Source organism: Oryctolagus cuniculus, chromosome 16 (assembly GCF_964237555.1).
Source record: "Oryctolagus cuniculus chromosome 16, mOryCun1.1, whole genome shotgun sequence".
NCBI lineage: Eukaryota > Metazoa > Chordata > Mammalia > Lagomorpha > Leporidae > Oryctolagus > Oryctolagus cuniculus.
The window spans coordinates 60493364-60512218 of NC_091447.1; the positions used below are offsets into that span (position 1 = coordinate 60493364).

The 18855-nt window shown below is 57.2% G+C and overlaps 1 protein-coding gene across 4 annotated transcripts in view; it reads right to left on the reverse strand.

Annotated features, from left to right (window-relative positions):
• RFX2 (regulatory factor X2) overlaps positions 1–18855 on the reverse strand; it is a 71007-nt gene that overhangs the window by 29855 nt on the left and 22297 nt on the right. Inside the window, exon 1 of one of the 4 annotated variants that reach the window (XM_070058728.1) lies at positions 12052–12143. The exons of the other annotated variants lie outside the window; for them this stretch is intronic. The gene's annotated coding sequence lies outside the window, so the exon portion shown is untranslated. Of the gene's footprint in view, positions 1–12051; positions 12144–18855 lie in introns of those variants that run through there. 4 annotated transcript variants of the gene reach the window in all.

Below are 18855 nucleotides of genomic sequence, written 5' to 3' on the forward strand. Positions count from 1 at the left end.
CATGAAGTGAGCAATGAGCCAGGAAAAGGCACGGGGACCCAGACACGCCATGGCCCAGTCAGAGAGGCTGCTCACACGTGAGCCCCGCTCAGGACGCCTCGGAGAAGGCAGACGACAAAGTCAGCAAAACGACTGGTGGCTGCAAAGGTTATGGGGGGGGGGGGGGGCAGAGCACCAAGGGGGCTGGCCAAGTGGCTGTGCCATTCTACACTTGTGCAGCACCAAGAGCGGCCCTGACATTGGGTGACAATGCTGTGTCCATGGGCCGTCAGCTGGAGCAAGTGCACCCCACTGGGCATGGGGTGGGGGTGCTGGTCACGGGGCAGGCCGTGTACACAGAGGCAGGAGGTACACTGGAAATTTCTGTACCTTCCACTCAAATCTGTTGTGAGCCCAAAACTGCCCTAAAAACACTTAAGAAAAAAAATTAATTGACAAAGCCCAGAAAGATTGATGAGAAAGAAAAAAGAGAAGAAAGAAAGAACAATTTTCTGACCATCAGGAATGAAATGAGATATACCCTACAGATCCTAGAGAAGCCAAAATGAAATAGAGGAACTAGCGTGAAAACTTTAGCTAGTAAATTCAACAGCTTAGATCAAATAAACACCTTTTTGAAAAATACAATATTCCAAAACTGACATAAAAGGAAATAGAAAAATCTGAATGTCATATAAACCTACAAAGAAAACTTCAGGCAAGACAGTTCCAGTGCTGAACACTGTCAAATACTAAAAAAGGAATTAAGACACAGAATCTGTCAGAAGGTAGAATGAGGAACGCCTCACGATTCATTTCATGAGGCTGGAAACCTCGGAGACCAAAGTTTGCTGAAGACATTGCAGGAAGAGCATGTAGGGCATATCGCTAATGAATACACATAAAAAGAACAAAATATCAATAAATTAAACACAGCAATACATGGCCAATACAATCATATCATGTGTCAACTGACTTTTCTCCCCTAATGGAGCAACAGCTCTTTCCTTCCTCAATTGATTTTTTTTTTTTTTTTTGAGATGTGTTTATTTACTTGAAAGACAGAGTAATGAGAGAGAGAGAGAGAGAGAGAGCATGATCTCCCATCTGCTGGGTCACTCCCCAAATGGCCACAACAGCCAAGGCTAGGCCAGGCTGAAGCCAGAACCAGGAACTCCATCTGGGTCTCCTAAGTGGGTGACAGGGGCCCAAGCACTTGGGCCATCATCCGCTGCCTTCCCAGGTGCATTAGCAGGGAGCTGGATTGGGAGCAGAGCAGCTGGGACTTGAACCACCACTGCCAGCACAGCGATGGCTAGTTAACCCACTGTGCCACAGCGCCAGCCCCCCTCGGAGTCAAAGCTATTCGACAGAGAAAGAAAAGTCTTTAAAAGTAGTACCAGATCAGCAAGATGTCCACACGAGGGGAAAAGTGAACTTCAACCCCTTCCTCACACCACACACACAAAAGATCACAGACTTACACCTAAAAGCTAAAACTAGGAAATTTCTCAAAGAGAAAAACACAGGGGGTTAGGCAAAGGTCTCTCAGGATACAGAAAGCAATAAGCATTAAAAAAAAATCAATCAGATTTCATCAAAATTTAAAGCCCCTGCTCATTTAAATAAAAAAAAAACCCATAGCATGAATATGACTAGGACAGGCACAGTCTGGAAGCAAATATTTGCAAAATGTGCATCTGATAAAGGTCTCTTACCTGTAGTATGAACAGCTCCCACAATCCCGTACTAACCAGATAACCAATATGAAAATGGGCAAGACCTGACATGAAAAAAGACAGAACTGTCCCGAAAGTACACGAGACTTGTACTTGCTTGGCTCCTAGAATGCACCAGTCACCAAGGACGTGCCAGGTCAGCATGGAGGACCGCCACCGGACGCCCAGATAAGCCGGCCTGACAGCACCTGTGCCCCCGCAGATGGGAACCACTCGGCAGAGCGTCAGGAGGCTAACCCCGCCTCCAGCTCAAAGACGCCCCTGGGTACTAGGGGGTCTTCAAGTAGCTCACACACAATGCGTATTATGGGAAAAACTATGCATGTATTGCAGAACGTTTTTGCACCAAAAATAAACTTACAAACCCATTTTTCTCATGATCTTTTTGAGGTACCCTCCTGTTCCAAGAGACATGAAAACCTATGTCCTAAAAAAAAAAAAAAAAAAAAAAAGTGGACATGGATGCTTGTAGCAGTTTTATTCACAGTAGCCAGAGAGTAGAAATAACTCAAATTCTCTTTATCAGGAGAAGTGGACTGTGATAACTTAAAAGTATCTGTTGTAATCCCCAAAGCAACCACTAACACAGGAAAACCCCAAAGGCACAGCCAGGACTCCAATGGAGGAACACTGCTGGGATGCTCTTCAGTGTCACAAACCAATGAGTCATGCAGAACAGATAAAAACTGACCTAGCATGAGCAGAGAAGCCCCCCACCATGGAGGGCAGGGAGTGATCAGGAAGGGACGGGCGGAACCTTCCGGGGAGTGGGACACATTCCATATGAACAGGGCATGGGGTCCTTGGTGCACCTGTTTGCCAAAATTTGCCAGCCAAGGTTTGTGCACTGACTGTACGTAAACTAAACAACAACAAAACACCCTGTAGAAAAAATGCACCAGAGAGGAGGGTGGGGTCCGGGTGGGCTCCAGCTGGCATGAAATGCCTGGGAACGGGCAGCAGGGGTTCCCTGGATGTCCGCTCTGGAGACGTGGGAGAGTCCACAGGAAAGGCAAACAAGCGCTCAGCAATGCCGCCAGCTCCCACGCAAACACAGCAGGCACTGTCCCGCGCTCTCAGCACACGCCGGTCCCAGGCTAGGGGAGGGCAGGGCTCCTAGAAGGTGCGGGGCTGGATCCAGACAGGGAGGCAGCTGGGGCCCTGTGCACATGGGCGTCTCTGAGTCCCAGGCCACGTGAAGTCACACAGATCCAGAGACGGCAGGACGTGGAGCAGGGGTCACTGTGACCCTGAACTTGCCCTCACTCCTGGGACTCAGCCCCGCCACTGCCCCCCCCCCCCGCCTCCCGCCCTTGCTCTGTCACCCTCCTCTGTCCCCTCTCCTCTCCCACCCCATGGTAGGGACCCCACAGCCCCTGGGGCTGGGGTGACAGGAGCCTCAGAACAGCCAGGGAAAAGGAGAGGGGTGGTGACACCACGCCGCCCGCCTCACCAGGGTGGCCAACGGGGAACACAGCCGGAGTGCGGCTTCAGTGCCCTGGGGTCCGAGGTAAGCGCAGGTGAGAAACAGCCGGCAGCTCAGAATCCGGTGGGAGCACCAGAGTCTGGAACCCACAAGGGGGCGTCCGACCTTGGATGAACAAAGTCTGGGCCTGACCTGCGGGAGCCGCTGCTGAGCCCAGGGCCCAGGGGGACGTCCCGGGGGCCTCTGCGTGGTTTCCTGAGTTTATGTGGGGGGCAGAGGAGGCTGCGCTGGCTGACAGCGGGATGAATGGATGTGCCCGGGCACAAAGGAAGAGAGGCTCTGTTTACAGGAAAATACTCCCATCGCCTAGTAACAGCCGAGAGGAAATGCAGCGAAGCCTGCGCGCTCCTGGGCCTGTTCCTGGCTGCGGCTGACTCACCGCGACCTTAAGCCATCTCCTTTCTATTCCTGCTCCTCCAGTGCCCTGGGCAGCCATCACCTGCCCCCAGGCCTCATCAATATTTAGACAACACTGTGTCATGGGGGGGGGGGGGGTAGGGAGGGGCCTGCAAGGCGGGTTTTCGGCTACCTTTGTTCTGATTGGCTGAGAAAGAGCTTGGACTCCGGGGAGACACAGGCCACCAATTCAGGCTCGGGGGCACCCAGACGGCACCAGAGTTCACCCGCCCCCAGCAGGTGATGGGTGTCTTCCCTCTGCACAGGCACTCTGGGGAGGACCCACAGGGCAGTCACTACAAGGGAGCCGGCCGGGGAGTGCGGAGGTAGAGGAAGGATGCGCCGGAGGCTGGAAGAGGACCGCTGTGCCCACCGCGCCTGCCGTGTCCCGGGACGGGCCGCTTCCCCGCGTGCCAGCACTGCCAGGTCCCCGTCACTCCCCAGGCTCCAGCCTCTGTGGGGGCTTCTGCACTGCAGCAACAGGCCTCACGGATCGGAGCTGCTCCAGGCTCCTCCGAAACAAAGTATCTTCAAAACTCATTTCCTTTCCCTTCCGCTAGGAACGGGCTTTCGTTCCTGTTTTCTTCTCGGCAGCCAAACCTTCCCCATCCGGGCAGAGCAGAGAAGCGGGCCCTGGGTGGCCGCAGGAGCCAACACCAGGACAGGCCCAGGGCGGGCACAGGGTGGCGCAGGACAGGCCCAGGGCAGGCGCAGGGTGGGCCCTGGATGGCCGCAGGAGCCAAGACCAGGACAGGCCCAGGGTGGCCGCAGGAGCCAAGACCAGGACAGGCCCAGGGTGGCCGCAGGAGCCAAGACCAGGACAGGCCCAGGATGGGCCCTGGATGGCCGCAGGAGCTAAGACCAGGACAGGCCCAGGATGGGCACAGGGTGGGCGCAGGGTGGCGCAGTACAGGCCCAGGACAGGCCCAGGGCAGGCGCAGGGTGGCGCAGGACAGGCACAGGGCAGGCGCAGGTGGGCGCAGGACAGTTGCAGGACAGGCACAGGGCGGGCGTCTTGTCCGGGAGGGTCCTGACTGCAGAGCCATCAGCTGGAGGCGCACACGGGGAAGCTGTGTTCAAACCCGCGCCTGCACCGGCATCTTCACCCCACAGAGCCTCCTTTGGCTGCGACCCAATTCCATCGCTTACTAGTAATGACTTCAACTCTGTAAACCTTGGTTTCCAGGAAACGGAAACTCTCCCTGGGCTGGGGGTGCCCCGAAGTTCACCAGGTGAGAGCGAGTGGAGCCACAGGCAGAGTGGTGCTGCCAGACAGGCTCTGTCCTTGGGGGTGGACGTGGGAATCGTCACACACACACCCAGGCACCCAGATGTGCAGACACCTACACACACACACAGGCACCCAGATGTGCAGACACCTACACACACACACACCCCCAGCCGCCCAGATGTGCACACAGACACCTACACACACACACACCCAGGCGCCCAGATGTGCACACAGACACCTACACACACACACACACCCAGGCACCCAGATATGCACACAGACACCTACACACACACACACACCCAGGCACCCAGATGTGCAGACACCTACACACACACACACACCCAGGCACCCAGATGTGCAGACACCTACACACACACACACACCCAGGCACCCAGATGTGCACACAGACACCTACACACACACACACCCATGCGCCCAGATGTGCAGACACCTACACACACACACACCCATGCGCCCAGATGTGCAGACACCTACACACACACACACACCCAGGCACCCAGATGTGCACACAGACACCTACACACACACACACACCCAGGTGCCCAGATGTGCACACAGACACCTACACACACACACACACCCAGGTGCCCAGATGTGCACACAGATACCTACACACACACACACCCAGGCACCTAGATGTGCACACAGACACCTACACACACACACACACCCAGGCACCCAGATGTGCACACAGACACCTACACACACACACACACCCAGGCTCCCAGATGTGCACAGACACCTACACACACACACACACCCAGGCACCTAGATGTGCACGCAGACATCTACACACACACACACACCCAGGCACCCAGATGTGCACGCAGACACCTATACACACACACACACCCAGGCACCCAGATGTGCACAGACACCTACACACACACACACACCCAGGCACCCAGATGTGCAGACACCTACACACACACACACACCCAGGTGCCCAGATGTGCACACAGACACCTACACACACACACACCCAGGCGCCCAGATGTGCACAGACACCTACACACACACACACACACCCAGGCACCTAGATGTGCACACAGACACCTACACACACACACACACACCCAGGCACCCAGATGTGCACACAGACACCTACACACACACACACACACACACCCAGGTGCCCAGATGTGCACACAGACACCTACACACACACACACACCCCCATGCGCCCAGATGTGCACAGACACCTACACACACACACACACCCAGGCACCCAGATGTGCACACAGACACCTACACACACATACACACCCAGGCACCCAGATGTGCAGACACCTACACACACACACACACATACCCCAGGCACCCAGATATGCACACACAGACACACAGAACACACAGACACCTACATACACACGCCAGCGCCTGCACACATATGCACACACACAAAACACCCATGAACACATGTGTGTACACAAACACGCATCACCCAACACAGGCTAACAGGAGAGACACGGCCAAGATCACTCTAGGACACTTCAATTTTCTTGACTTTTTGCTGTTCTGTGAAGCAGGAGGCCTACCGACTCCCCACTGGCAGAGCTCAGCGCCTCTGACAGCGAAAGCCGGGGCCTACGTGTACAGACGCTCGCGCACGCAGACAGGATTAGAGTCCTCTCCGCGGCTCTTCTCAGCACGGCTGCCCGCACCTGCAGCCGCCCCGCAGGCCCGGCCCTCCAGACCACTCCCGACGGCTCTGCCCCCTCGCCCCAGCACCCTCCCCCTCCTCTTGCCTGCTGCCAGAGACCAGCGAAAGCCTGCAGGCGCTACTCCCCGGCCCCTTCCGGAAGGCCGGCCCTCTGTGTCCCGCGGGGCAGTGTCCTTCACGCGGGGACCTGGCTCCTGCACCGGCTCCCTTTCAGCTCCAAGACAAGTTCACCGGACACCTGCCCCAGAACCGCGTCCATGCCCATCGCAGCCCGGGGCTCCTCTTTGGGCGTCTGTGTCAAGCTGGCGTCTCCGCCTCCCTTGCCCACTCTTCCCCTGCACTTCTCACGTCCGCCCCTGCTCTCCGAGGTCTTCGCCAGCCAGTTTTAGGGCTCGTCTGAACTTGACCTCTGAGTCAAGTGTGGAGCACTGTTCCTGGGACCCTGTCCTCCAGGCCCTGGGCCGCGGGCCCACAGCCCACCCCCGTCCCCGCTGTCACACTCGGTGTGGACGCATGCTGACTCCAGCACCCACGGGATCCCCCAGTTCCAGTTCCCGTTTCCAGCTGCCTCCCAGCCCACTCCACCTGGGGGACCCCTGTGGGTCTCAGGGACTCCCAAAGTCTTGCTGCTGGGCCGCCCATGTCCTAGCCCCAGTGCTGGCAGGGCGGCAGTGACCTTGGCTGATGAGACGGTGGGCACTCCCGGGATGATGAGGACGTGGTCACTGCCACTGCCCAGAGAGCCTCAGAAGGAAGGGAGCAGGTGCATCTACCGCCTCTGGGAGATGAGCCCCCGTGGGCAGAGGACTTGACCTTCACCGCAGAAACAAGAACAGATGCGCAGGGGAGACCCAGAGGGAGGAGGACGCTGTCAAGCTCAGGCCCAGCTGTGACACTCACTGGCCAGGGTGGCCGCTGGCCCCAGTTCCTTCCTTCATCCGAGAAAGGGGTGGAGAAGATGAAGAGAACTCAGGAGCACGGGCCCCTCAAGAAGCCAAAACGGAATTAAAAGTTTGGAGCAATACGTTTGAAATCCATGCATAGTTGTTTTTTTTTTTAAAGAAAATATTTATTTACTCCTGAAGAAGCCACAGAGAGAGCGCTCCCATGTTCACTCCCCAGATGCCCTCAACGGCTGGGGCTGGGCTGGGGCTGAAGCCAGGGACCCAGGGGCCTGAGCCCCCACTGCTGCCTCCCAGGGGCTGCACCGGCAGGAAGCTGCAGTCAGGGGCGGGGCTCTCAGAAGGAAGGGGCGTGGCCCCAGGAAGAACAAGTGGGACCCAGCAGGGAGCCACTGCCCCCTCCTCCCCCAGTGGAAGCAGCAGCATCCCACAGAAAGGCTCGAAGGCCAGGGGTGAGCCCATGCCACAGCGTGGTGGGAGGTGGCAGGGCTGGGTCTGTGACAGTTGCTCCTTGACGGGAGTTCTCAGAGCTCAAGTCTGCTTCCCTACACCAGCTGGAAGTCCCCTTTCCATCCGTGCACACTGCTGCCCTGGTCCAAGCCAGAGGGTAGGATTCCTATGAGAGTGGTTACAAGGCCGGCACCACGGCTCACTAGGCTAATCCTCCGCCTTGCGGCGCCGGCACACCGGGTTCTAGTCCCGGTCGGGGCTCCGGATTCTGTCCCGGTTGCCCCTCTTCCAGGCCAGCTCTCTGCTGTGGCCAGGGAGTGCAGTGGAGGATGGCCCAAGTACTTGGGCTCTGCACCCCATGGGAGACCAGGAGAAGTACCTGGCTCCTGCCATTGGATCAGCACGGTGGGCTGGCCGCAGCGCACCGGCCACGGCGGCCATTGGAGGGTGAACCAACGGCAAAAGGAAGACCTTTCTCTCTGTCTCTCTCACTGTCCACTCTGCCTGTCAAAAAATAAAAAATAAAAGTAAATTAAAAAAAAAAAAAAAAGAGAGAGTGGTTACAGGACTCCAAGTTGGATAAGTGCATTCTGCCCACCAAGGCGGGTCCAGAGAAGCCAGTGGAGGGAGGGGCAGCCACTGTGACACAGCGGGTTTGCACCTGCATCCCATACTGGAGTCCTGGCTACTCAGGCTTCCAAGCCAGCTTCCTGCTGCTGCACACCCTGGGTGCGGCAGGTGATGGCCCAAGTGCGTGGGCCCCTGACACTCACACGAGAGACCCAGAGGGAGCTCCTGGTTCCTGGGTTTGGCCTGGCCGCTAGTCCTAGTTCTTGTGGGCACCTGGGGAGTGAACCAGCAGATGGAAGGTCTCTCTGTAACTCTGCCTTTCCGAATAAATACATAAATCTTGAAAAAAAAAAAAAAAGAAGTCAGGGATTGCCATTCATCCTCAGTAATGAGAGAAACTGTAAACCCCCACACTCCCCAAATGGCCACAGCAGCCAGGGCTGGGCCAAGCCGAAGCCAGGAGTTTCATCCGGGTCTCCCACATGGGTGCAGGGGCCCACACACTTGGACCATCTTTTGCTGCCCTCCTAGGCGCATTAGCAGGGAGCTGGATTGCAAGTGGAGCAGCTGGGACTCACCCGGGATGCTGGTGTCACCCGTGGCCTGACCCACTGGGCCACAATGCCGGTGCCACCCCCCACACTTAGTATTCCTCGTTTCTCTTTCCCCACAAACAGGGGCCATGCAGGGGTGGAGGGCGCTGCAGGATGCCACTGCCCCAACCAAGGCCGCCTCTTTTCCATCCTGCTCCCTGCTCTGCTCCTCTGGCCTCCTGGGACTCCCCCCGCCCCCGCCCCCCAGAGCGGCACGGCCCCTCCCCCACAGCACGGCCCACCTCAGCCAGCCTCCGCCCTCACACCTCGCCTGCTCCCCGAGGGCACGCACCTGCGCACCTGCGTGCTTTGTGAATCCTCGTTGCCTCCTGTCACTCTGCAGAGACCGGATCCCTCCGGTTTTGAGCGGATGTTTAAAGGGAGGCCACAGGGCCCCATCCAAACAGCTCAATGTGCCAGGCTTTGGCCCAGTCCTGCCTCCCCCAGCCGTTCGAAGCTCTGTGCAGAACCAAGCCAGCGTGGCTCGCCGTGGTCCAGACTCAAGGGGACGAGGCAGACGGTAGCCTTTCTGGTGTGGAGGCCACTGAGGCTGCAGAGGGAGCCCCCGAGAGCAATACAGAGAGGGCGAGGACAGGGACGCACCTGCCAGGCGGGCACAGACGAGATGCCCAGAGCAGGGCCAGGGCAGCACCAAGTGCACGGCCCCGGGAGAGCTCAGTTGAGGGCAGGGGTGCTGAGCAGCGTCGAATCTCGCTCTGCAGTCACCCTGCCATCAGGTGGGGGCGCCCTGACTCCAGCCCTGTGGACAGGGCACGGTGGACAACAGCATCCCTGGCGTCAACCCACTTCAGGCGTGCCGACCACACAGGCCCCAGACATCACCCCGAGCTCAATGCCATGGGATCTCTAGAGTTACCAAGCCACTCTCCACGCGGCACCCTCGGGCTGCTGCCCAGGGCACCCTCCAGGAAGCTGGAGCTGGGAGCGAGAGCCAGGAACTGAATCCAGGCACGTCGGCGTGGGACGTGGGCGTCCCAAGTGAGGCATTAACACCGGGCCGGACACCCACACTGACTGTGGAATTTTTTTTTAAAGATTTACTTATTTATTTATTTGAAAGGCAGAGTTACAGAGAGAGAGAGACAGACAGACAGAGACAGAGAGAGGGAGAGAGAGAGAGGTCTTCCATCCGCTGGTTCACTCCCCAGATGGCCACAACGGCCAGAGCTGCGCTGATCTGAAGCCAGGAGCTTCTTCCGGGTCTCCCACGTGGGTGCAGGGGCCCAAGCACTTGGGCCATCTTCCACTGCTTTCCCAGGCCACAGCAGGGAGCTGGATCGGAAGTGGAGCAGCTGGGACTCGAACCAGTGCCCACATGGGATGCCCACACTGCAGGCGGCGGCTTTACCTGCTACGCCACAGCGCTGGTTCTGTCTACTCTGGAATTTAAAAAGCAGAGTTTTATCCCTGGCTCCTGGCTTTAGCCTGGCCTAGCCGTGGCTGTTGTGGGCATTTGGGAAGTGAGCCAGAGGATGGAAGACCTCTATTCTCAAAGATCTCAGAATTGTCTAGAAACACAGGAGAAGGCCTAGCTCAAATTCAAGATTTCTGAGCAAACCTGCAGCCCTGGAGGGACCCAGTGCCCGTCGCCCCACCGAGGCCCTGGCAGACACAGGCCCTTCAGCTCCGACAGAGCCACTGGCCCGAGGCTCAACGTGCGATGTGGGAAAAGGCTTCCGCAGGATGAATGAAAAACACGGCCCTGATTCCTGAAAAATGGCTCGCTCATGCAAGGGCCTGGGTATAAAATCGTCCTGTGTTTACACTTCTTCTGAAGAAAAACTATCTACAACCATCCCGCAGCCACAGGTTCTGGCAAAACCATGCACAGAACACTTCAAAAGGTTTTGTGGAAAACGGAACTAAGGGGTCAGCGCTGTGGCGCAGCAGGTTAACGCCCTGGTCTGAAGCTCCCGCATCCCATATGGGTGCCAGTTCAAACCGATCCAGCTCCCTGCTAAGGGCCCTGGGAAAGCAGTGGAAGATGGCCCAAGTCCTTGAGTTCCTGCCACCTGCGTGAGAGACGCAGAGTTCCAGGCTCCTGGCTTTAGCCCGGCCCAGTCCTGACAGTTGCAGCCATTTGGGGAGTGAACCAGCAGATGAAAGACCTCTCTGTCTCTCTTACTCTGCCTTTCAAATAAATAAATCTTTGTTTTTTTTAAAGGTAAGTTTGAGGCAGTTAAGATACTGCTTGGGTGGCCAGCGAGGTCCCCTGCATCCCATATCAGAGTGTCTAGTTCAAGTCCCGGCTCTGCTTCTGATTCAGTTTCCTGCCCGTGGTCCTGGGAGGCAGCAGGGAATGGCCCAAGTACTTGGGTCCCTGCCCCCTACATGGGAGACCCAGACTGAAATCTGGGCTGCTGACTTCAGCCTGGCCCAGCCCTGGCTGCTCTAGGTATCTGGGGAGTGAAGTGGCAGGTGAAAGATATCTTTCTCTCTCTGACTTTCAAAGTAAATTTTAAAAACTTTAAGATAAACCTATGTGGGTGCCAATCATTCCTGAAATCATCTATATGAGGGGTCTTCAAGAAGTTCGCAGAGAATATGCATCACGAAAAAACTAGCACTGATTTAAAAACTTTTTGCAACCAAAGCAACTTATCCAGTAACACCATTTTCGGTGAACTTCTTGAAGTTCCCGCGCATTCTGGTTAATTTGGGGGCTGTCCTCAGGAGCCAGCGCCTGCTGCTTCTGATCCCGGCCACACTCGGCCACACTGGCGGTCCCTGTCTCCATCAGCATCCAGCTTGCCACTTTCTCTCTTAAACAAGTTTGCTTCCGCGGGCTCCCACACCAGTGACATTCCGTTAGATCAGCTGGAAACGCAAGCTGGGACGCTTGTTCAGACACTTTAAATAGTCCAGAGACACGAGCCGCATCGCTGGCACAAAAGGGCAAAGGCACAGTGTCTCGGGGGCATTCAGCTACGAAGTGCATCGCGCTTGGAGGAAAACAAAAACAAAAACAAAAACTCATGCAACTGAAGCGAGTCTCACCGCGAGAGCGTGGCCGCGGCCGGCGAGTCGGGGGCACTTGTGCGGCTGCTGCTGCCAGGCGGCACTGGAGACGAGCAAGGAAGGCTAAAGTCCCCACCGAAACCTGTCCTGGCCAACAGCTCTCAATTTATAGCCGGGGCTGTGGGGGCGGCGCGGGGCAGAGGGAGAAATGTGTCACCCGCTGTGAATGAACCTCGGGCGGGCGTGTTGACCTAAGCAACAAGCCCTGTAAACAGTCGCTATCTCTGGCTCTCCCCGCCTGCGAGGGGGTGGGGAGTGGGACTGTTTTGATCACAGTCCAGCCTGTGACTGCTGAGTGCCCGAGGCCAGGGCACCCTGTCTGGTGATAAGCACGGTCTCCATGTCCTGTGCAGGGTCACCTGGGGACCCCAGCTCTCAGCAGGAGCAGCAGGCACTGGGAACCGAGGGCCTCCCCCAGCCAGCCCGCCCCGTGTGACAAGGGCGCCGCGCAAGCCGGCCAGGGTGCAACTCCGCTTCTGGATCTTCTCCACACCAACAATGAAGACAGCACACGCGGAAAAGCGCTCGGGGAAGTCTGGCTTTAGCACTGATGTACGGTGGTAGATGAGCCCACCGATGACTTTATGAACACGAGGAATTAGATTTCAAAAGACATTCCACTGAAGACTACAAGAAGTCTCCGGCTGAGAGCAGCTCAGGCCATACTTAAGAAGCCAGGAGTTTATGTCAGCAATTCCTCCCCGTCATACGGGAGAGGGTCCACACCACCCACCTCCGTCCACCCAAAGCCCAGCGGGCTTGCGTCTACCTGTCGAGGCAGAGCAAACGCAAGCACAATCCAATCAGAGAAAAATACATGCAGATGTTCAACTGAAACCTGGAGTCCGCAGTCCTGGCGCTGTTTGCTGGGACCTCATTGTTTGCTAAGTAACAACGGTTGCCACGGACAACGCAGTCCACTCCCGTTTCCAAGCGCCCGTTGCCGGGCAACCAAGAGAGTACTTCCCAAACCAAACAATGTCATCCCCGGAGCAACCCCCTCTATCTCACACTAACCAGATCTAAAAAAAAAACCCTCCCAAATATGTAATCTATTATTTTCAGAAGCCCGAAGAGAAAGGCAAATAATCTCTTCTCTATAGTAACCGTGGGGAAAACAGTTTACTGGAATCGCAGGGCCCAAGAGGGACGACTCCGGCCGGCCGGGGCCGGGGCGAGGCACCAGCAGAGGGACTGGGGGAGCCGGGGTCCCTTCCTGCGCCCCGAGGGAAAGAGGGAAAGGATCCGTTTATCATCAGTGTGGGCCCGTCCCTGACTGCTCAGGTGTTTCTAGGCACACTGGGAGGAACTGGAGATGTCACTGAAAAACCTAAGAGCTAGAGGAGCCGATGCCACAGTAAAGACTGCGTGTCGTCACGGGCGCCGGGGACGGGCGCCGGGGACGGGCGCCCACAAGTGCTGACTCAGCACGGGCCCTGCGGGGCAGGGGCTTCGCCTGCAGGCACTGTGCTGCCCTGCTCAAGGCAAGGGAGACAGGCCACGTAGGCGCCCAAGAGCAGTGGCGCACAGGGGCACCCAGCCCTGGGAAGAGGCGGCAAGGCTGTGCCCTGGGAAAAAGCAGGCTGCATCCAAGGCACGCCCAGCACGCCGTGCCCGAGCTGGGAGAAGCGCACCTGTCTTGGCAGGGGAGCCGAGTGCTCGGGGCCGTGGTCTTGGTTTTGGCACAGGTGCCCAAGGATCTTAGGATGCTCTGAGGGAAGGCGCGCGGCCTCGGCGGTAACGCTCCAGGTTACACACACACACAGCGAGCACGCGTGCCCTCCATCTGCAGGTGCGGGCGCAGGAGCTGTTTCCTGAAGCCACCATCGAGGAGTCCAGAGTCACCAGGACAGAAGCCAGGGGTTCGCCTGAGAGGAGGGGAAGGCGGTTGCGCACCACCGAGCCTGCGCCCTGGGGCTGTGGCTAAGCCGTATCACGCAGTGGGGACCGCCCTGACCGCGAGGCCTAAGGTGACTAAGGGGACATTGCCACAGCTGGAGCCGAGGACTCTGGCCACAGTTCAGTGGAGATGGCTGGATTCTGCCCGGAAGGGAGGCCCCGACACACAGCTGTGGGGATCCCGGGGACCCCAGTTCTGTCACTCATTGATTTCAACCACAAGGCGTCTGTCGAACGTCCAGCAGTGGATCAGGCACTGCCCAGTTGTAAAGCCTGGCTCAGCTCCACGCCCTCATGGAGCATATGTTCTGGTCTGTGTGTGCAGACAGAGAACATTCACAGGATGTCTGACAGCGACAAGAGCCCAGGAGGGAAATGAAGCGGACCAGGGAAGCCCGGAAGGGGAAGGAGGTTTTTAAAGGCTGTCAGGTGCCTCCCTGAGCAGGTGCACGGCGTAAAGAGATGAGGAGAGCAAGGGACGGAGCCGTCGGGTACCTGGGGAGAGGCTGTTCCTAGGGGAGGGACCAGCCGTGCAAGGGTCCTGAGGCAGGACTGCCCGGCTGTGAGGGAGCAGGTGAACCAGAGGCAGGGAGGAGACAGCTGGCTCTGGCTGGGGGTGAAATGGAAGCCATCAGAGGGGGCAGCCCAGGGATGCCCTGGTCTGACTCACATTTTAACCGGGTCCCTCTGACTGCTTGGTTGAGAAGAGGCAAAGAAGGAAAAGGGTGGAAGCGGAGAGATGGTGACCTGGCCTGGGTCGGAGCAGGCAGAGGCTGGAGAGACACTGGGCTGGCTGCTGGGGGGATGTGGATTAGGGAGAAGGAACGGGGGTGGCTCCAAGGCTACGGCAAGTGAAGGGTGGGGTCAGGGAAGCGCAGGAGCAGGACCGGGTACGGTGTAGGAGTCACACTCTAAGGGTATGGAGAGACTTTTAGCCAAACTGGGATGCTAAGACAGTGGGTAGGTATGTAAGTCTAGGGGAAGGTTGAGGAATGGGATGCAGCCACCAGTGTACAGATGACAAGACTGGAGCTGTCAGGGTATTCATGTTCTGGGATGTAGCATCGGTGTGTAGCTAACATGAGCTGGAGCCATTGGTGTACAGATGACACGACTGGAGCCATCAGTGTATACATCTTGTGAGCTGGAACCATCAGTGTACAGATGACACGACTGGAGCCATCAGTGTATACATCTTGTGAGCTGGAACCATCAGTGTACTGAAGACACGACTGGAGCCATCAGTGTATACATCTTGTGAGCTGGAACCATCAGTGTACTGAAGACACGACTGGAGCATCAGTATATGGAGGATGTGGGTTGGAGTCATCGGTGCATAGAAGGCATGGTGGGAGCCAGCAGTGTATCAATGGCCTATTTAAGACCATGAGATGGTATCACTAAAGGACAGCAGAGAGCAGAGGCCCAGGCTGAGTTCTGGGGATGTCTACCACTCACAGCTCCTAAAGAGGAGGGAGTCCAGCAAAGCAGCCTGAGAAGAGGAGGCCAAAGAAGCACGAGCAGGTGGTGTCCTGAGAGCCGAGTGGGTCTGGGGCCGAGCGGACCACCAGTGACCATGACCAGGCAGGTCCAGGGGAGCAGTGTGGACTCCGTGAGTTCCAGAGAGCCCACGTGGAGAGCAGCTGCAGTCTAGAGGGGCAGGCGGCTCTTCTGAGGACCCTGCAGGAGAGGGAGGGAGAGGCCCAGGGGGCAGTGGGAGGGCAAGGTTGACAGAGGGCTTCTGGGGAAATGGGCAGCGCCGGTGGGTATTCTGGTGGGAGGGGCTCAGTGGGAGGGAACTGGCTCATGAGCGAGAATAAAGACTGTTAGGGGAACCTGCCCGATGGGACAAGTGGGCCGCCCTGCAGAAGAGGAGAGGGGCTGGCCAGACCCGACGCACGGCCCATGGTCTACTTGTTTGGGAGAGAAGGGCAGTGGCCAGCAGGTGCAAGGAGACGGGTGCCACTGAGTCACCTCCTCCCTCAGAGGAGGTCCCAGTTCCCAAGCCCATTTCTGGGCCCCAGAACCCTCCTGTCTACTCCCAGTCAGTCCCCAGTAACCAGAGTGGTGGCCCGTGAGGACTACCAGGGTAGCTTGGAGCTGGGGGTGGGGCCTGGCTGTTCCCAGCAGACCCCGGGCTCGGAGACGGCCTCTCTGGACTTCGGGGTGCTCGAGGACCGACACCTGCCCCCACACAGGTTCAGGCTCCACGGGGACAGACACCCATCTTTCCCTTAGGTCCACACACGACGCACTTTGTCACGGCTTTCTCTATGGCTGCGACGCCACAGAGAAAAATCCACCACAGCACAGATCTTTCCAGGGCTTACAGGCTGAGCGCCCGGGGCCAGGAGTGCTCCCGATTCTGGAATATTTGCATACACGTGATGAGACATCCTGGGCACGGGACCCAAGTCCACACGGGAAGTTCACAGCCGCGCGGCCTGAAGGTGACCATCTACACTGTCTCCAGGGCGCCTACGTCTGCCCGTCACCTGTCCCACGAGGTCCAGCATGGAACTCCCAGCCGACAGCCTCACACGGGCGCTCGAAGGGGTTGGATTTGGGACTCCGGGTTTCTGAGATGAGGCACGCTCGCGCTGAGCTAGAAATGGCGTTGAACAAACCCAACTGTTGCTCTTGCCAAGCGAATGCACAAATGCACAAAATGAGGGAACTTCCAGGGTCACGCAGAGAAGTCAAGGTGTACTTCTTGCTTAGCTGTGCTTGAACCACGCGAGATTACCAAGACATAACGCAAGAGAAACGCGGCGGCCAGGCATCTTTCTGGGCAAGCTCCCAAAGCACAGCTCTCCCGCCCCGGACGATGGCGGGCTCAGCCCAGCTGAGGAGAGCCCATCCTGTTTCAGGGGAAGAATCTGTCACTAACGGTCCCCAGGACAGAAACACCTGGATCCGTCTGGGACAGAAAACTGAGCCAGAGGCCCCTTCAGTGGGGCTTTGTGGTGCAGCGGGTTAAGCTGCCCCCATGACGGCAGCCTTCCATACTGGTGCACTGGTTTGAGTCCCAGCTGCTCCACTTCCCATCCAGTTCCCTGCTAATGCGCCTGGGAAGCAGCAGAGGATGGTGAAGCACTCGTGCCCCTGCACCCACGTGGGAGACCTGGATGGAGTCCCAGGCTCCTGGCTCCAGCCTGGCTCAGCACCAGCTGTTGCAGGCATCTGGGGAGTAAACCAGTGGATGGAAGACCTCTCTCTCTCTCTCTCTCTCTCTCTCTCTCTCTAACTCTGCCATTCAAATAAACAAACAAATCTTTAAAAATAAAAACAAAGATCCCTTTGGGGGCAGCACTGAGGCACAGCAGGTAAAGCCGCCTCCTGCAGTGCCGGCATCCCATATGGCCACTGGTTCGAGTCCCGGCTGCTCCATTTCTGATCCAGCTCTCTACCACAGCCTGGGAAAGCAGTAGAAGATGGCTCAAGTGCTGGGCCCCTGCACCCGTGTGGGAGACCCAGAAGAAGCTCCTGGCTCCAGATGGGCCCAGCTATGGCCACTGTAGCCATTTGGGGAGTGAACCAGCAGATGGAAGACCTCTCTCTCCCTCTCCCTCTCTCTCTCTCTCTGTCTCTGCCTCTCTGTAACTCTGCCTTTCAAATAAATAAATCTTAAAAAAAAAATCCCCTTGGTACAACCCAGGAATCTGAAGAAATGAAAATGTTGCAATCAAAGATAAAATTAGAAATATTTATTCCACCTGTCATCTCCCCTCGACATCCCAAAACGAGCAGAGACGACAAAAGGACATTCTATTTCCATCCCCACGACAGTGTCAACAGGGCAAAACAGAGTTCTTGTTAAAGTCAAAACTCTACACCGAAGAGGGAAATGCTGGAGGTGGTCTAGGTTTGCAAACGAATTCGGCCCAATTTGCTCTAAGAAAATACACTGACACAGTGCTGCTTCAGAGAGGCGATTTAAGTCAAGACACTAGTCAAGCACTCTAGGTGGCTTTGCTGCGACACCAGAGCTGGAGGCCAGCGCTCACCGCTCACCGCCCCGGCGTGGGGCTGGGCAGGACCCGTCTGCCGTGAGACCAGCGAGCAGCTCAGGACCACCAGGACAGCGGAGGACAAACCCTTGGCTTTGCCTCGTCTGTGTTTGCTGTCTGCGTTCCCAGCTCTGTATGAAGTCAGCTCCAAAGCAGGATAAAAGATAACTCGGGAAGAAGAAGAAAAAACAAGGGGAACAGAATGTTCTCACTGCTGGAAAGGTAGAGAGAAACAGAGACAGACGCCGCACGCAGAACGGCGAGCCTGCCCATCCAGGCCTGCTTCTTCAAGGATTTACTTACTGGCCGGCGCGCGGCTCACTAGGCTAATCCTCCGCCTGGGGCACCGGCACACCGGGTTCTAGTCCCGGTCGGGACACCGGATTCTGTCCCGGTTGCCCCCCTTCCAGGCCAGCTCTCTGCTGTGGCCAGGGAGTGCAGTGGAGGATGGCCCAAGTGCTTGGGCCCTGCACCCCATGGGAGACCAGGAAAAGCACCTGGATCCTGGCTCCTGCCATCGGATCAGCGCGGCGGCCATTGGAGGGTGAACCAACGGCAAAGGAAGACCTTTCTCTCTCTTTCTCTCTCTCTCTCTCACTGTCCACTCTGCCTGTCAAAAAATAAAAAAAAAAAAGGATTTACTTCCTGGAAAGGCAGAGACAGAGACAGGAGTGGGAGCGAGAAAGAGAGAAAGAGAGGTCACCACCCACTGGTTCACTCCCCCAGTGCCTGCAATTAGGAGCCAGGAGCTCCATCCCGGTCTCCCACGTGGGTGGCAGGGGTCCAAACTCTTGGGCCATCACTGCTGCCTCGCAGACGCACTAGCAGGGGGGCTGGAAGGAAAGTGGAGCAGCCAGGATGCTGGTGTGGCAGT